This window comes from Typopeltis vanoorti, chromosome 17 (assembly GCF_054136105.1).
Source record: "Typopeltis vanoorti isolate ZY-2024b chromosome 17, IOZ_Tvanoo_1.0, whole genome shotgun sequence".
Taxonomy (NCBI): Eukaryota; Metazoa; Arthropoda; class Arachnida; order Uropygi; family Thelyphonidae; genus Typopeltis; species Typopeltis vanoorti.
In genome coordinates this window covers 100,913,786-100,931,525 of record NC_143565.1, presented here as the reverse complement: position 1 = coordinate 100,931,525, position 17,740 = coordinate 100,913,786, and the positions used below count along the sequence as shown (strand labels likewise).

Sequence of the window (17,740 nt, the reverse complement as noted above, 5' to 3'; positions counted from 1 at the left end):
GCATTAGGGGGATCGTGGTGGGCATATCTGCTTTTTCAGGTTCATCTGATTTTTTTTTTATTTCCATTTCCTCTGGACTGATTGGTCTTTTGAAAGGGGTGTTGTTTGTCTCCATGCTTTCTGTTTCATCTTCTTTCTCTTCTTCAGTGGTTTCATCATTTGTAGCATCATCTTTTTTTGGCTGTTCCTTTTTCGTGTGTGCCTCGCTTCTTCTCTTGCTTAGGTTTGGATGCTGAGGTTTCTGTGGGGGCTGCCTTCTCTTCTTCGGCCGTTGTTTTGCCTCTTTTAGAGTTGGAAAGTCTGGGTTTTCCGACTCTTGTTCTGTCGTAACTGTTGTCGACCTTGTGATACCACCAATCCTTTCTGCATGGGTTCTGGATGGGCAGGTGTCCACTTTGTGGTCTATGGCACCACATTTGAGGCAGGCTGCTTTTCATTTATCTAGTGTATGGCCTGTTTTAAGACAATTTTTGCATATTAGTCGAGGGCAGTCTGCCCCAAGATGACTGAAGGCACCAAACCTAAAACATAGCTTTTTCAAGCCAGGGTAGTTGACCATTACCCTGGCATATCCAATGAGAATGAAGTTGGGAACTTCGGTTTTCCTCTTAAGGGAGATGTTTACTTCCCCTGATTTCCACTCTGTGTTGTCAGCTTCGTTAAGGATCTGGATTTCCTTTACGTCGCCCCACTTTGAGAACACGCTTCGAATGATGTCTTCATTCTATGCGTATTCTAGGAGGAATCTCGATATTTTTAGCATTTTCAGGATGCTCCCTACCATGAAGGGAGAAATTTTTTTTCTCTCCACATTCAAAGCCGCCAAGTAGCTTATTTCTTGTTGCTATGTTCTTGACAACTACTTGGTATCTTTCGCCGCTATAGGGGGTAAACCCAAATATGTTTTCAGCTCCTACATGGTCCATAATAGCTCTCGCTATTGTCCTTGCCGGTGTTGAAACATCCACCTCAAAGCCGAGGGTCCGGATGCGAGGGCCGACAGATGTCATCGTTGGAAGATTGCCAGGAGGGGGATCTATAAAGTCCTTATCCCTATCTCGTGTTTTACTTTTATCCCAGTCTAGGGTAGTGCCTGTACTTAGATAGTTTGATATCTCGCGTCCCTATGGGACCCGTGTCTGATATCAACTGGAAAGAACAGACGCTACACTCTCACTTAGCTCGAAAACTTTGTAAGAACCGATACTACACTTTGATCTTAGCCAAAAGGCCGAGAAGCGAATATACACACACACATATATATATATATATATATATATATATATATACACACACACACACACACACACACACACATACATATATATATATATATATATATATATATGTGTGTGTGTGTGTGTGTGTGTGTGTGTGTGTGTGTGTGTGTGTGTGTGTGTGTGTGTGTGTGTGTGTATTCAGCGCCCCAGGTAAGTATCCCTTTATATGCAAGACGTTGCTGACTATAAGGGTGAAGCAAATTGCTTTTATAATCCCTGCTATCTGATAAGGTTGCTGTGTGGGGAAAAGTTTATGAGTTAAGTGCTCTGCTTGAGTGGGAGCGATTTAAAGATCTTCATTTGGAAGTAGGAGAGAATTGGGTTTCCTATATTTGGAGAAGTCTGTTTCATCATAATTTCTGCTTATTGCACTAATTCATTTGGATGTGAAGAGGATGCTGAGAAGAACTTTACTGCCGAAGACTGCAGGAAAGAGTGGATGTAGGGGATATTTGTATCCCGGTGGAGTTAGACATTTCTGACATACTATGCTGCGTTTACGATCAAGCGGAGACATTTGTTTTGCACTCTCTGTAATTTGAGGATATTTGTACTTTGAGGATACCATTTCATATATCCCGTTATTATTTATAATCGGAAGGCAAATTCATCCTTATCCTTATAAGGACTGGCTTAAAGGGGCGAAGCAAGAATGCTTTTCGTCTTCCCCGTTATCTGTAGAGGACAGTGTAGGGATAAGGTGTTATTGGGCTATTATTAAAGCTCTGATCATGGCAGGAGGGTAACAGCAATAGCCGAGCCTAAGTTAGAACTTCATTGGCTACAGCATTGCCATCCATTACCCTCCAAGGGTATTATTCTCCATTCTTCAGACAAATTCATTATATCCTTATAAGGACTGGCTTAAAGGGGCGAAGCAAGAATGCTTTTCATCTTCCCCGTTATCTGTAGAGGACAGTGTAGGGATAAGGTGTTATTAAGCTATGAAAGCTCTGATCATGGCAGGAGGGTAACAGCAATAGCCGAGCTTCAGCTAGACTTCATTGGCTACAGCATTGCCTTCCATTACCCACCAAGGATATTAATTACCGAGTCTATTCTTCAGACAAATTCATTCTTTAGTTATAGTTTAATTATAATATTATTATTGCGTACAATTATTAGTACATGAATAATATCCACTAATTTTTTGTAAAATATCAAAATTGTTTAAAATTTATATATGAAATCTAAGTAAAATATAACTTGCATAATTATTTCTAAACAAAATAAAAATATTTTAGAAAACTGTGTAAAAAGTAGCAGACATGGAAACAGCACTTTACGTATAGCTAAATTCAAACGGCGCATGCGTCATGTCTGTTCATGGATTGGGTAAAAACGTCTGCTATGTTTCATAAATGTCAGTTTATGCTCCTATTGCGTACTTCGGTAAAATTATTTTTTTAAACCAAAATTTTGCCCAAACTGCTGAATCACAAAGATGTATTTAATGGGCGAAATTGTAGAATAATAAAAGAAGCTGAAAAAAACGAATGAAGAGAATAGCAAACTGAAACTTAAAATAGTAATTTTCTGAGACCTTTACCAGAAGAAATAAAATTTGTCGATGGCCGTAGCCGAAGCCATTCAAAGGGCTTTAGAACAAATTTTCTATAAGATGCATAATCTCCATGCTTCAGGGCGAGCAAACTGCTCAGAAATTTTACCCTCACTGTAACCACAACAGATAGCGGGGAATATCAAAAGCATCTTGCTTCACCCCTAAAGACATAAGTGTCTATTGTCCAACAAAAGAGTGGCGTGATGATGGCGGCTCGCGTATTAGTCTCGCGTTTTGATTAGTGTGATATTTTCGAATAATATATAGAAGGAAGCGTTATTCGTTTTGTGAATTTTAATTGGCTATTGCTTCGCGCATTCAGCTAATCGCTCGACATTGCTGGCAGTCCTTTGCATCTGCGATATCCTCTACAGAATTTCTGCTGGCAGGTCTCAAGACCTGCGGGATTTCTACTTGCACTCATACGCAATTCCCCAATCACCACCTACTAGATTTAACAACGAACAGGACAGACATGGATAACTTTAATGATCTTCTGCAGCATCTAAACAAAGATCAAGCACTAAAACTATTTAAATTATTACTTAAAAAAATCGATAGGGAATGACCAGGTTTCCTAAACCTGTACACACAACCAGATGACCCCGAAGATATCGAGGACGAAGTTGAAGAGATCAACAACACGACCATCTCCCTACCTGAGAACCACAGTCAGACGGTCTTCACAGAAGAACACGCGAGTAAAAGACGCAGAACCGAGGTTGATCATATGGAAAACGGAACACCCTCACAAACAATGCCGGAAAAAAAGGAAAAGGTCCCCCCAGTAATTTTCCGTGAAAAATAAAAATGGACCACAGTTGCACGAAACCTGGGAGAACATAACATTGACTACTCCTGGGCCAGAAACACCGACGAAGGAGTAAAAATTCACCTAACAACAGTCACAGACTACAGAGGGATAAAACAAAATGATGGACAACAACAAACTACAGTACCACACCTTCGCTAAGCAGCGAAAGAAATATCAAGGTTGTACTCCGAAGTGTCACTAAAGGCATTACCTCCGAGGAGATCGCGGCAGACCTCACCCAGCAGGGCCTAACACCAATCAAAGTCAGCCGGATGCTCAGATCCCATAAACGACAGATGCCATTAGTATTAGTTGAGATCCAGAACATGCAAAGACGAATTTACGACATAACCGCGGTCTGTGGACTTAATATAACAACAGAACCACTTAGGAAAAGGGCATCAGCAGGGCAATGCCATCGTTGCCAAACGTTTGGCCATGCCCAAAGACTATGCAAAGCCGCGTTCGGATGCCTGAGGTGTGGTGAGAAACATCAAATCATTACATGCTCAAAACCAAGAACCACACATGCCAAATGTGCCAGCTGTGGAGGTCCCCACCCAGCAAACTACAAAGGTGCAACCACCACCTCAGAAATTACGGAACTACAAGACCCGTCCAACTTCCCCCAATCTGGACCATTCAAAGAATCTCAGCTGCACAGTCATCAAACTAACAAAACCCTATCCACAAAAGTCAGGAAAGGGCTCAACCTCCCACCAAGACCTATGCAGAAGCAGTCCGCCCAAAGGACACAATACAGAGAAATCAAATAGGCTCCAACATCACAGCAATACTGACTGCCTCGCTAGCCACTATGCTGCAGGAATTCAGCAGAACAAACCCAACTCCATCCTCCATAAAGAGATTCCTGCAAGGAACCCACTCCATACTGACAGCACTCAACAATGAATAAAACAAAAGTAAAACCCAACTCGCTTCTAATTGCAGCCTGGAATGCCAACAGCTTCTCCAGCAAAACACTAGAACTACAAGAATTTGCACTCAGATACAACCCTGACATAATACTAATCAATGACACCCACCTGAGACCCTCTAACAACCCAAAAGTGAAAGGATGCACAATGTACTGAACCGATAGACTCAGCACCAGAGGGTGAGGCATTGCCATCTATATCAAACCGTACCTCCACCATAATGCCATATCCAAACCACAGACTACCAACCTGGAAATTACAGGAATACAAATCCACACAAACAATGCTGGAAGCCTCATGATATATGCCGCCTACAACTCACCAAGCAACCCTCTACTGACAGCAGACCTGGATGCCGTCATTGGCAGCACAGACTCCACCATCATAGCAGGTGACATAAACGCCAAGCACGCAGCCTGTTTCAGCACCACCAACAACAGAAGTGGACGCATACTACACAACTACTCAACATTTAACTCAGTTGTGGTAGCAGGACCCACTGACCACACTCATTACAGCCCTCATGGAAGATCAGATGTACTTGACATAGCTATCTTCAGAAACATCAGTTATCAATACCAACTAGAGACGATCAATGAACTATCATCTGACCACAACCCAATCCTGATCAAACTTGGCAAGCAAGACAAACTGGTCCCCCAGCACACCTTCATATCCTGGGATAGGCTAGCCAAAATCCTACCAGAATACATTGGCCCTGTACTCATCATCCACAAAAAAGAAGAAATAGATGAAGAAGTAAGCAATCTAACAAACCAAATCAAAAAAGCACTAGAAGCAGTCACCAAAACCACAACTAACCACCCAACCAGTCGGCTCCCAGAAAACATCATGGACCTCATCAGAACAAAAAACAAAGCCAGGAAAAGATACCACAACACACGAGCCCCACAGGACAAGAAAACACTGAACAACTTGAACAACCAAGTCAGAAAAGCACTTCAAAACCACTGGAATCAGGATTGGTACAATAAACTGTCATCACTCAACCCAGAAGATCACACAACAATATGGAAATTTCTGAAGATCCTGCGCACCAAACACAACCCTCTACCTCCCCCCCCATGCAAACTGCACATGGAACTGCGCACACTGATACAGAAAAAGCAGAAGCAATACACAAAACCTAGAAAAACAATGCAGCCCATCATATGACAACATAAACATCACCCACATATATAAAGTCCACCAGCAGGTCCAGCGTACCTTAAGACAGACAGACAACAAACCAGACAGCATCACTCCCACTACTCCAATGGAAATATCCAACATCATAAAACATCTAAGAAACAAAAAAAGCTCCAGGTCTAGATGAAATTACAAACAGAATCATCAAACTACTTCCTCAAAAGGCTATTGTGCACCTGGTTAACATAACCAATGCAATACAAAGGATACAACACTTCCCCACTGCATGGAAAACAGCCGACATCATACCAATAAAAAAGCCAGGAAACAATCCACAACTCCCTCAAAGCTACCGTCCGACAAGCCTGCTTTCCAACCTAGAAAAGATTGCTGAAAAAATCATCCTCTCAAGACTACAAGAAAAATCAGACCAATTAGGAATAATTCCAAACGAACAATTTGGCTTCCGCCGTATACACAGCACAGTGCAACAAATACACCGACTAGTGGAGCATATCACTCAAGGATACAACTGGAACCTTCACACAGCTGCAGTCTTTCTGAATATTGCCAAGGCCTTTGAAAAGGAATGGCATCAAGGATTAATCTACAAACTCATTCAGGCCAACATTCCAACAAACCTTACCCGTCTAATAAAATCATACCTCACTGACAGATCCATGAAGATAAAAATAAATGGCACCATCTCAACTAGGCGCCAAATCCTGGCAGGAGTACCACAGGGATCCCTGTTGGCCCCTTTACTTTTCACAATCTACGTGGCCGACATTCCACAGAACCTGAGGACTGCCATCGCAGCCCTTTATGCAGTTGACACAACCATAATGACAAGATCTCTCCACTTACACCTGGCATCCAGTCGTCTCCAGGACACCATCACAAAGCTAGAGAAATGGTTCTTGGACTGGAGGATACAAATAAACCCCGTCAAAAGCTCAGCTATACTATTCACCAGACGCAAAGCCTTCATCCAAGATGATATTCAACTCTTCGGAAAAAAGATACCATGGCAGACAGAAACCAAATACCTTGGAGTACAGCTAGACAAAAAGCTAAATTTCAACAGCCACATCAAGCTCATAGATACAAAGGTATCCAGAACCATAGCTGAACTCTATCCCCTGATCAAACAGCAACAGCAAATCACGCAACAAGTTGTTACTATATCAGATGGTAATACGACCAGTAATCACATCCAAATCTAACATCCGGAAACTACAGAGGATACAAAACAAATGCCTGCGGATGATCTTGGACGCCCCATGGTTCGTCAGAAACACGCAGATCAACAGAGAAACCGGAACCCCAGACATCCATTCTCTCCTTCATGACCATGCGGAAAAGTTCTTCAGCAATTCACACTCTCATCCCAACCCACTAATCAGACAAGTTCCAGTTATAGTGAACATGACTATCACAAACATAAAAGACCCAAGACAATCCTGCTTTCAGCAGAACAGAGCTAACTCCATAGTTCACAAAGTGCGAGCCTAAGGCTCACAACCTCCCCCTCACAACCTCCCCCAGACAAAGGGGAAAACAAAAAGCATTTTATGCTTCACCCAGCAAGCCAGTAACGGTGTTGTTGTTATCCAACAAAACGGCTTCGTTTTCTTGAATTTTTATTTATATTTTATTTTTGCAACTTTTATTTATATTTTAACAATTTCATAGAAATCAATTTTTAATTTAGTTTTTTTTTTAAATTTATTATTTGTGTTTATTTTTTTAAATAATCTGGAAATTTTGCTCTACAGACCAAACATGCCAGTAAATGAAGACAAAATGACAAACCACGACAATGCTTAAATCCAGGAAGAGAGAGGATCAATCGACCGCGAGATGCGGTGATTGATTCATTTAATCCAATGCCATTGGAGGGTAATAGATGGCAATGCTGTAGCCAACGAAGTTCTAACTGAGACTCGGCTATTGCTGTTACCCTCCTGCCATGATCAGAGCTTTAATATCTCAATAACACCTTATCCCTACACTGTCCTGTACAGATAACGGGGAAGATGAAAAGCATTCTTGCTTCGCCCCTTTAAGCCAGTCCTTATAAGGGCTATAAGGACGACAATGCTTAAAACAAAAAAGCCATTTTTTACTATTTTTATTTTTCAAGAAGATCTTCGTTTTTAAAGCATTTCCCCCTACTTTAATGTATTTTTGGCAATCACCTGATGGTCATTCCATTCCATTTCTCGTCATTTACAATTTTTCATATTCTTTCTTCAGTTAGGTGGTGTTTGATTTTTAATTCTGATGCTTCAACGCAAAATTATTACTTAAATCTGTTATTTTATCTTTAAGATATTTCACTTTACCCAGTTGTATTTTAATCATTTTTTAAATTATAATTTACTCATTTATTGCATTTAAAAAATGTAAATTGAGTGAATGGGTGATGTGCTGGTTGTATTGTTGGAAATATTCCGATAACAACATTCAATGCCAAATGATAGCAGAGATATCATTTTGTTTTATATCTGTAATTTATTTTGACAAATTGACTTGCTTTTATAAACAAAGTATTTTCCTTAAATGTTAATTAAAATAGTCCAGAAAACAGGAGTTTTTTTTTTTTAAATATATAACAAAAGTTGTTCTTTTAATACACCCGTTTCTTTAAACAATAATTTTATAATTTAAATCGATATAGTTCACTTGTTGTGTGTATATATATATATATATATATATATGGAAATATATGGAAAAATAATAATATGGAAAAAGTCCTTTTTAGGACTTCCAGGGTAACAATGGCAATGCGGTACCCAATGAAGTTTTAACTGAGATTGCCGTTACCCAGCCATGACTAGAGCTTTTTAGCTCAATAACACTCCATCCACACAGATTTTCTTCATTCAGATGACGGGATAAAGAGTCAAGGACTCAGTCCATCGCCCAGTTCTTTTAATAACTTATTGTATATATATTTTTTTTTAAAATATATACAATAAGTGAACTATTTTATATTGTATATATAAAATATTTCACTTGTTGTATATATATATTTTTAAAATATATACAATAAGTGAACTATTTCCATCACTGCTCCCGAAACAGACAACAGGGAATATGAAAAGCATCACGCTTCACCCTCTGCACCATATATGTCCTGCCTCATGCGTCCTTATTGTATAAAAGAGTCAAGGACTCAGTCCATCGCCCAGTTCTCTTAAGAACTTATTGTATATATATTTTTTTAAAATATATACAATAAGTGAACTATTTCCATCACTGCTCCCGAAACAGACAACAAGGAATATGAAAAGCATCACGCTTCACCCTCTGCACCATATGTCCTGCGTCCTGCGTCCTTATTGTATATATACGTATATGTACTCTCCTTCATGACCATGCGGAAAAGTTCTTCAGCAATTCACACTCTCATCCCAACCCACTAATCAGACAAGCTTCCAGTTATAGTGAACATGACTATCACAAACATAAAAGACCCAAGGCAATCCTGCTCTCAGCAGAACAGAGCTAACTCCATAGTTCACAAAGTGCGAGCATAAGACTCACAACCTCCCCCCGTCAAGTTTCTCTACACAGATAAAGGGGAAAATAAAAAGCATTTTATGCTTCACCCAGCAAGCCAGTAACGTTGTTGTTGTTGTTGTTGTATTGTATATGTAATATGTAACAAGTGCTTGAGAATGATTCTGAACGCCCCGTGGTATGTTAGAAACAATCAACTTCATAGAGATACAAATGTTCCTTATATTTTCTCTTTTCTACAATCCTTAGCATCCAAGTTTTTCCTAAAGACGTCCACAAATCCCAACGATTTGTTTCAGCAAGCTGCAGCATACGATCCAACGGACATATTCAAATATAGAAGAACAAAAGCTATATTAGCCTCCTTTAGTGATGCATAATCTCCATGCCCATTCAGGGCGAGCAACCTGCTCATAAATTTTACCTTCACTGTAACCACAACAGATAGCGGGAATATGAAAAGCATCTTGCTTCACCCCTAAAGTCATAAATGTCAATTGTCAATTATTGTATATGTATATATATGAGGAATTCAATCGACCGTGAGATGCGGTGATTAATACTGTTGACTTTTTACCGATGAAGTTCTACCCTCCTGCCATGATCAGAGCTTTAATAGCTCAATAACATTTATCCCTACACTAATTCTTACAAATAAGAATTATTGGATGAGATATGAGAGACGGTGGAGCGACAGGAAAACAACCGTAAGATGCGGTGATTATTATCCTTGGAAGGTAATGGATGGCAATGCTGTAGCCAATGAAGTTCTGAGGCTCGGCTATTGTTGCCGTTATTACCCTCCTGCCATGAGCTCAATAACTCCTTATCCCTACACTGTCCTCTACAGATAACGTGGAAGATGAAAAGCATTCTTGCTTCGCCCCTTTAAGCCAGTCCTCATAAGGACTTATTGTATGAGATATGAGAGATTTGGGAGGTGGCTCATGACATTATTTAAATTGTTTTGAAAATGGTTTTTAAACATGAAGGATCTCCGTGGTTCTCTTTACCAACATCGTATATAATAAAGCCTCGAGTTTGTCGTATGATTCAGATGAAATGTGACAGAACCCTTGATGAATTGTGAAACCAACATCCAATGGTCAAAAAAAATTAATGAACTTTCCAAAGTGTTTTTTTTTTTTTTTGTGTGCACTGCCTTACATTTTCTTACAAAGCTTTTATTGATCGTTCTTAGTAGACTGGTGTAGACCAGTCTAGTAAGAAAATACAATCCGTAAGTTTGTAAATAATACAATCTAGTAAGAAAATTTTGAGTATCAGAACACCGATGTAGACCGGTGTTCTGATACTCAAAAAAAGAATCAGAACACCAGTCATGATCAACAATTTTGATCTTTAAAAGAAAATCAATAAAAATGGACGCCATGTTGACTTTCTTTGGGATTAGTTAGAAATAACTCATTTTTTGGTTATTTTTATTTTTATTTTTTTTGGAGCTCACGAGTTTCTAGACGCTTCTGCAAAGATATTCGAATGCATTTTGAAAATTTGCATCGGCTTGAAATTTTAAGAGTATTTAAAAGTTTTTTTTTTAAAAAAAAACAAATACAGCGAACGATTCTGTAATAAATCCTTCATTCTACAGTTTTATATTATTTGACTGAGAAACTTAAAGCACTACAGAATGGAGGCGACACGAACTCTGATTTATTTCAACTCCTATTTCATACTTCTACAGCACCACTGTTATCGGAGACATTTGTGTGTGTTTAATGTTTTTGTAATGGGTGGGCAGAAAATCAAACACCCGGATGTAAACCAACTCTTCATCCTGAGTCCGAATATCTCAATTATGGGTTGACTTTGTACATTCACACTCCAGTAGTTTTACAATACATTCATAATTTTTTTATATGAAACAATATTTACATGTTCAACATTCATGAGTTTATATATATCAGAGAAGCAACATTTCGGATTTATTTATTTTTATTTTGTCCATTCAGAGGATATTGTATGCTTTGCTGATTACTCCAGGAAGACGTGTGCGTGTGCGTGTGGATGGCAGCTCATATCAGTTGGTTGTTGCTATAGATAGACAGGAGGTGCAATTGATATGTAGATAGTATGGATTGGCAAATTAGCACAGAAGGATTTCAACTAGGGAGATATACAGTGGAAGGAGGAAATATCACATTGGCAAGACGGAATGGATGAGGGGGTATGAGACTGTTTGTGTAGTCATGGCTGTACTTATGCACAGGAGCACGATGCTGTAGCTAGGACCTCCGAAAATTATGATCCGCTTAAGGGCCTCAATGAGCATGGGCCTCGGAGCACTCTATTGCCTCAGGAAAAGTGTAAGTGCGGCCTTGGGTGTGTCAGAGGATCAGATCTCACCATAACCAAGATGGTCACATTGTCTGTAACTGGGGAGGGTCATCCCGTGGTCTTGCGTTGGGAGGTTGTGAAACGTGGGATTTTCAGTTACGAAGTACATGGAGCTTATAGGATGTGTGAATTATGTCGAGCTTAGGAGATCACTTGAAGAAGCAGCGCCATAGCATAAAAATCTGCATTTTAGCAGCGCATGAGATAGTCAAGGGGTATCCGGAGGAAGCAATATCACACTGCAAACCCAAAGTTTAATCAGGAGTTTGAAAGAAAAACTTGAGGAAATGAAAAGAAAAAGATGATCAGCACACTCATGAGCAGTACAGAGTGCGAGCAGAAAAGTTTTTGTTATGTACTAGATAAAAGGAAGAATAACTATTGAATGATCTTTAGCGGTGCTAATTGTAGCGAGATGACACACGAAATAGTTGAGCGACCACTTTGCAAGGTTCTACCATCCAAGTGAGAACGTAACAGGAACCCATGTGAAAACAGAGGTGGATGAATTGGAGGTTCTTAGGATATTGCAGAATATCGATGTAAATACGTCCATAGTATTAGATGGGACATCAGCTAACGTATCAATAGAATGCGTAAAGAAACTGGCATTGCCTCTGATTAGGTTGTTTATGTCTCAGCTGTGGTAAGAGTCCAGCGGAATTAGAGGAAGGGAAAATTTGAAGAAGGCGCCATCTTGGAGCCTCCTTTATGCAATTCTTTGCATAAAGGAGGCGCCAAGATGGCGCCTCTTTATAGCAAATATAGAAATTTGGCGCCATCTTTATAGCAAATATAGACCAGTCACTATCACTGGAGTGGTGGTAAAATTACTTGAAAGGTTGGTCAAAAAGAATTCAAGAATGGGTGGATAAGAATATGATACTGTCTGAAGGGCAGCATGGCTTTGTGATGGGCTGGCCATGTCTTAGTAATCTACTCATTTTTTATAAGAGTGACAACTGAGTTCCATAAAAGGAATGGCTACATGATGATACTGCTGGATTTTGCAAAGGTGTTTGACAGAATACGACATTGAAAGAAAGCTCGTACACAAACTGCAGCAAATGGGAATGGATCCGAAGCGGGTGATGTGGATAAAACAGTGGCTGATGGACAGATACCGAAGAGTAGTGTAATGAGGAGTAGAATCCAGGAGAAGGCAGGTGATGCCACAGGGCTCTGATATCAGCGCCGTTTCATTTGTACATAAATCATATAGGAAATGACGTGAAGGGAGATATTCGGTTGTTTGTTGATGATGCAAAGTTGGAAAAGTAATAGTTAAGACGATGTGGAGAGCTTGCAGGACGATTTAAATGGGCTGTCAGTATGGGCAAAAGTTAATGGGCTCAGTTTAATGTAGAGAAATATAAAGTTATGCATTTTAGAATAAACAGATTACAAGCTGTGAATATAATCTTTGCACCCTTGTGGAACTGCATTCCAGGAAATTGAAGCCAAGTATTTGGAAGTAGTAGTGGATAGGGAAGTTTAGAAAGCTAAAATGGCCAGGGTTGCTAAAATAGCTAAAATATTGCTAAAATAGCCAGGGTTACTAACAAAATTAGTTCGCTGTTGTAGAACACACTAATAAGCAGAGATAAGAGTTATTATTCCCCTTTATAAAGCTTTGATACGAGCACGTCTGGATTACTGTGCTCAGGTCTGGTCACCTGGGTTTCTTGGGATGAGGATATGGAGAGGATCCAGAGGCGAGTGACCAAGATAGTCAGGGGCCTGTGGAATGTTCTCTATAATGAGAGACTGAGAGTTTGTAAATTTCATATGTTGTTCGTTTCGGTTTGTCTGTTTTGGGCTGGAAAAAACCTTTCCCGGCGTATATGATCAGCTAACCCACTTTTAGTTAAAAATCCCTTCAACTAAAAATAAAGTCACTTTAAAGCCTTTAAAACGTTTCTTTTCAACCTAGACGGAAATCGAACCCAGGTCTTTTCCACCAAAGGGCATCGTCAATAACGGTTGAACTACGGATGCTTCACGGGAGGGTGCGGACGACAGTGATGACACTGCGATGCAAATGACCCCATTGGTCACATGATCCAACTACAAAAGTAGACAATCTTCTCTGAACTCCTCGATTTTGTTTACATCCATTAAAGACCTTGGCGAGCAAAGCTGGCAGCAGGAATTCAATACTCACCTGAATAGAGACGTACACATAACTTCTACTACAAATAAATGTTCGTTAATTACACGCACGCAATTTAATGGTTGTAACGACTCCTGAATTTAAATTTTCCATCAACCGAAATATTCAAATGTTGGTAAACTTTAACTTTTTTCTTAAGCTCTTAAGCCTGTCGATTGAATTTGCGTTCGTCTAATACCACCTTCTGACTAAAGCCTTCATGCATTCTTTAACATATCTATTGTCAAAACTGGAATATATCCTTTATTTTAATCAAAATAAAGTAGTAGAAAGTCACGTCAAAGTGTTTTTATTTTACCTAAGCACAACATCCACCTTACAGTCTCTAAAATCACTGCTTTCGGAGATGCGTGGGATTCGACCATCTTCATTTCAACGAACGATTACCATGTGTATGAAACGATAGCACCTTTGGGGACAAAAACTACCAAGAAACGGGCAGGTAATGGTTAATATAAATGCTAGTTAGAGTAGGAAGGAATGGTCACCAGGGGAAATAAGGAAGTTACTGAAAACAGCTCAGAGATAATGTTATTACTTGGCACCTCCATGAAGCTCGAGTACCAATGGAGGTTACTTCGCAATTACCCATTAAATGCGTTTTTGAATACTTAATACATGTATTCTCAACTGGTAAACCTGCTTTATGAGAAAAAAGAAAGAAACGCCAGCATAGGAAATCCTGTCATCTCTGTATCAGACCGGCTAATTTGCAATTTTCAAAAGGTTACTTCAATTAGAATGAAATTCAAATCCGGGTATTTTCCAACTAAGCATACTGGAGCGGCTATATTTGCTCCGTGTGTCACAGACTAAAGCCTGACATTACTAGAAATTAGCAAAACTGACTTACTGTTCGACATGAATCAAATAAGGCCTATTTAAATGATACATGATTTTCCAATTCGGCTGTGGTTCGGAGTTTAAACCTTAGCCTATTTACCCACGAAAGTAGAAGTAAACTTTACCATAGATTTACATCTTTTCTTGAGTAAGATTCGCATAAAAAACCTTTAAATTTTAACTCCCATTTAGGATAGAAAAAAAAATTATAAATTCGGTCTTTTGGTACGCACCAAGAATAAATGCAGTAATTCACGAGCTATCACTGTTCTTGTAAATTAATCTTACTCTGCAATTAATGGTAGCACACTGCGTGCGTTTTTCTATCGTCCAATAACATTACAGAATATAGTTCTGCTTCCGTAGATCAGTCGGAATAGACGAAGTCTTTTTGTCGGAAAGATCTGGATTCGATTGCCGTCAGTGACGTGAGGAATCTTTATCTGGTCTCTTTCGACTAAAGGTGAGTTAGTCGGTCTCATATAAGCAAACTGAACTCTTCCCCTAAGGGATAGATGAGAAGGAAATATAGTTCTAGCTAAAAACAAATCTTCAGATAGAGACATTTCTTTGCACAGAAAGTTATGAAGCATTCTGTCTTTCTTTCTTTCTTTCCAGGGAATAAGAAAGATATTCAAGTAATAATTCGCTTAAAATGCTAATATCACTTATCACATATAACTGTCTTACACGGGATTACTCGAGGGTTCTTACCCTCATAAGGTAAGAACCCTCGTAAGGCCTGTTGTCTGGTCAGAGATACCTAAAAGCACTAATAAAAGGCGAATCCATTCAAAGCTCACCTTTACTAAAATCCATAAGCACTTCAGTACAACATACACGCTCTACAAGATACAAAAACAACTCGTCATTTGAACAATAATATACTTCTATTTGAAGTAAATTATCCGCGTGAAAAATAAATTTTTATTTCTTATAAGGGTTTTATAAAAACCCTATTATATAAAAGGGTTTTTATAAAAACTTATTTTATTAAAATTTTATAATTTAATTCATTCTCTCAACGATAGAAAAATAGAATTTCGTTTGCTACAATTTAGAGAAATTACTTTTACAGGCCTTTGAAATTAAATGTTAATCGCTGATTTTTTAAGTTTGGGACAAACAGCAAGAATTAAACACAAGGTTAACAATTACTAAATAAAATACAGCTACAAGTAGTTAAGCAACGCCAGTTTTCTCCACTGATAACAACTGTAAGTCGGGAATTTTGTCCACAAACCAGTAAATGACAATGCTCTTCGAGATTACGATCACTGGAGGAGGAGGAAATGTGGCTGAATAATTTATAATTAAGACGAATAATATAAAGATGACGGAACACTTTACAACTATACCAGATGACATGCACAAGGTCTGACTAAGAAAGTATCCAGATTGAAGCGATAAAAAGAAATGTAAGCCATGGAAGTGCGTATGCAGTCCACACATTATAAATGAGTGGGTGTATGTTTGGGGTAAACACTTATGCCATCGTCAGGGATGTAATAAGAACGTCATTTTCAAGGGTCCTTTACGTGGGGAAAAATTACGATTTTGTAATATTGCATTTGGCCAAAAGGTGTGACTTGAAGATGAACCAAATGCAGCAGACGTGTTACTACCATGCTGTTTCCATTCGTAGGGGTTACGAGCCATTAGGCATTACTTTGGTTTTGTTGCTCACCTGGCATGTTTGCTTTGGGTGCAGCACAAAAGTTGTAATTTTTTTTTTTTCTTGAATTTTGGGAAACCAAATCAGTCTAGATACTTTATGATCAGCTCTCGTAGTATTGGGCTAAGGTTTCGATTAATAATAACAGTTATCCGAATCTGTGTATATGTCAGTGATGTACTGCAAACTAAAGAACGACCATTGCTTAACAGGCCTTTACTAAACTCCATTAATTACATTAACATTTTTATGGGATGAAACAATAACTGAATCCATAAAGAAAAGCAATAATCGACGTCATTTTTAGTGATTTCTGATGAAAGACGAATACACACACACAGACCGCCCAACCATTCACACACGTCCATATTAAAAATGCAAAGAAAAACCCAACCAAACATCAGTACTCAATGACAATGATGGCACTTGGAACTGGACATGCAACAATGTCTGTTGACAGTGTTTGTGCGCCAATCACAAAAACACATTTAAGAACGTCGAACACCCTTCGTAGATTCAACTTTTAGTGATCAACCTACCGAAGAGTGAAACGAATGTATTTCTACAAATATTCACCACATATTCGCACTGTCATAGATCTCCATGATTGTAAATTTATTTACTTTCTGAAGGGTATTTAAAATGTTTTTTTATATATTTTTTAGAATATATGATTTAGAATGAAACTATGAGAACGGATGATTAACTTTTGTGTCTGTAATTCCTACGAGAAAAAATAAAAAAGTAGTCTTTCCATAAGGTTCTAATATTTGCACTTTACCGCAGCGCCCTCTTCTTTGTACATAATTGGACATTTTGGCTAGTATTCGCTGTAGCTGGTAAAAGTGCTGCAATAATATATTGTTGCTTCTAATATAGCGATAACATCTTATAAATAAAATGAAAATGGAATTTCCTTTTCCACACCGAAGTGAAAATTCACAAAACAGCAAATCTCTTGGCCGCGGAGAGCTAAAACATCAAAGGAAAAAAAATAAAGAGAGAAGTTCCTTAGAATCAGCATGGCTGTCATTATCTGAAATGATTGCTTTCCATGTTCGTTTTTAATATTATGCCACAGCTGCTCGGAAAATATCGGTCAACAGTTTGCTCAGCACCTTGCACTTATACTGTAATCGGATGTTATTTTGCTGTGTTCGCTCTTGTTGCTCCTCGGATAACTGCAGTTTTCTGAGAAGTCGGGCATTTTCCAGATAGAGATCTTTCAGAAGGATATCACTTTAGCTGGGTTGAGTAACCTGCGGAGAGAAAAAGAAAAAAATATCTAGTTAAAGGCACTGCATATTTGGCATGCTCAAAGAGGCGTGGTTATTTACAAAATAAATAAATAAAAATAAAATAAATAAAGATTATTTATTATTAGGATGGGGAAATTTATAAGTCAAGATTTTTATTTT

The 17,740-nt window shown here is 38.7% G+C and overlaps 1 pseudogene; it reads right to left on the bottom strand.

Annotated features, from left to right (window-relative positions):
• Positions 1-1,081: 1,081 nt before the first annotated feature.
• On the bottom strand, positions 1,082-1,243 carry LOC150097703 (U2 spliceosomal RNA; annotated as a pseudogene).
• Between the last annotated feature and the right edge of the window lie 16,497 nt (positions 1,244-17,740).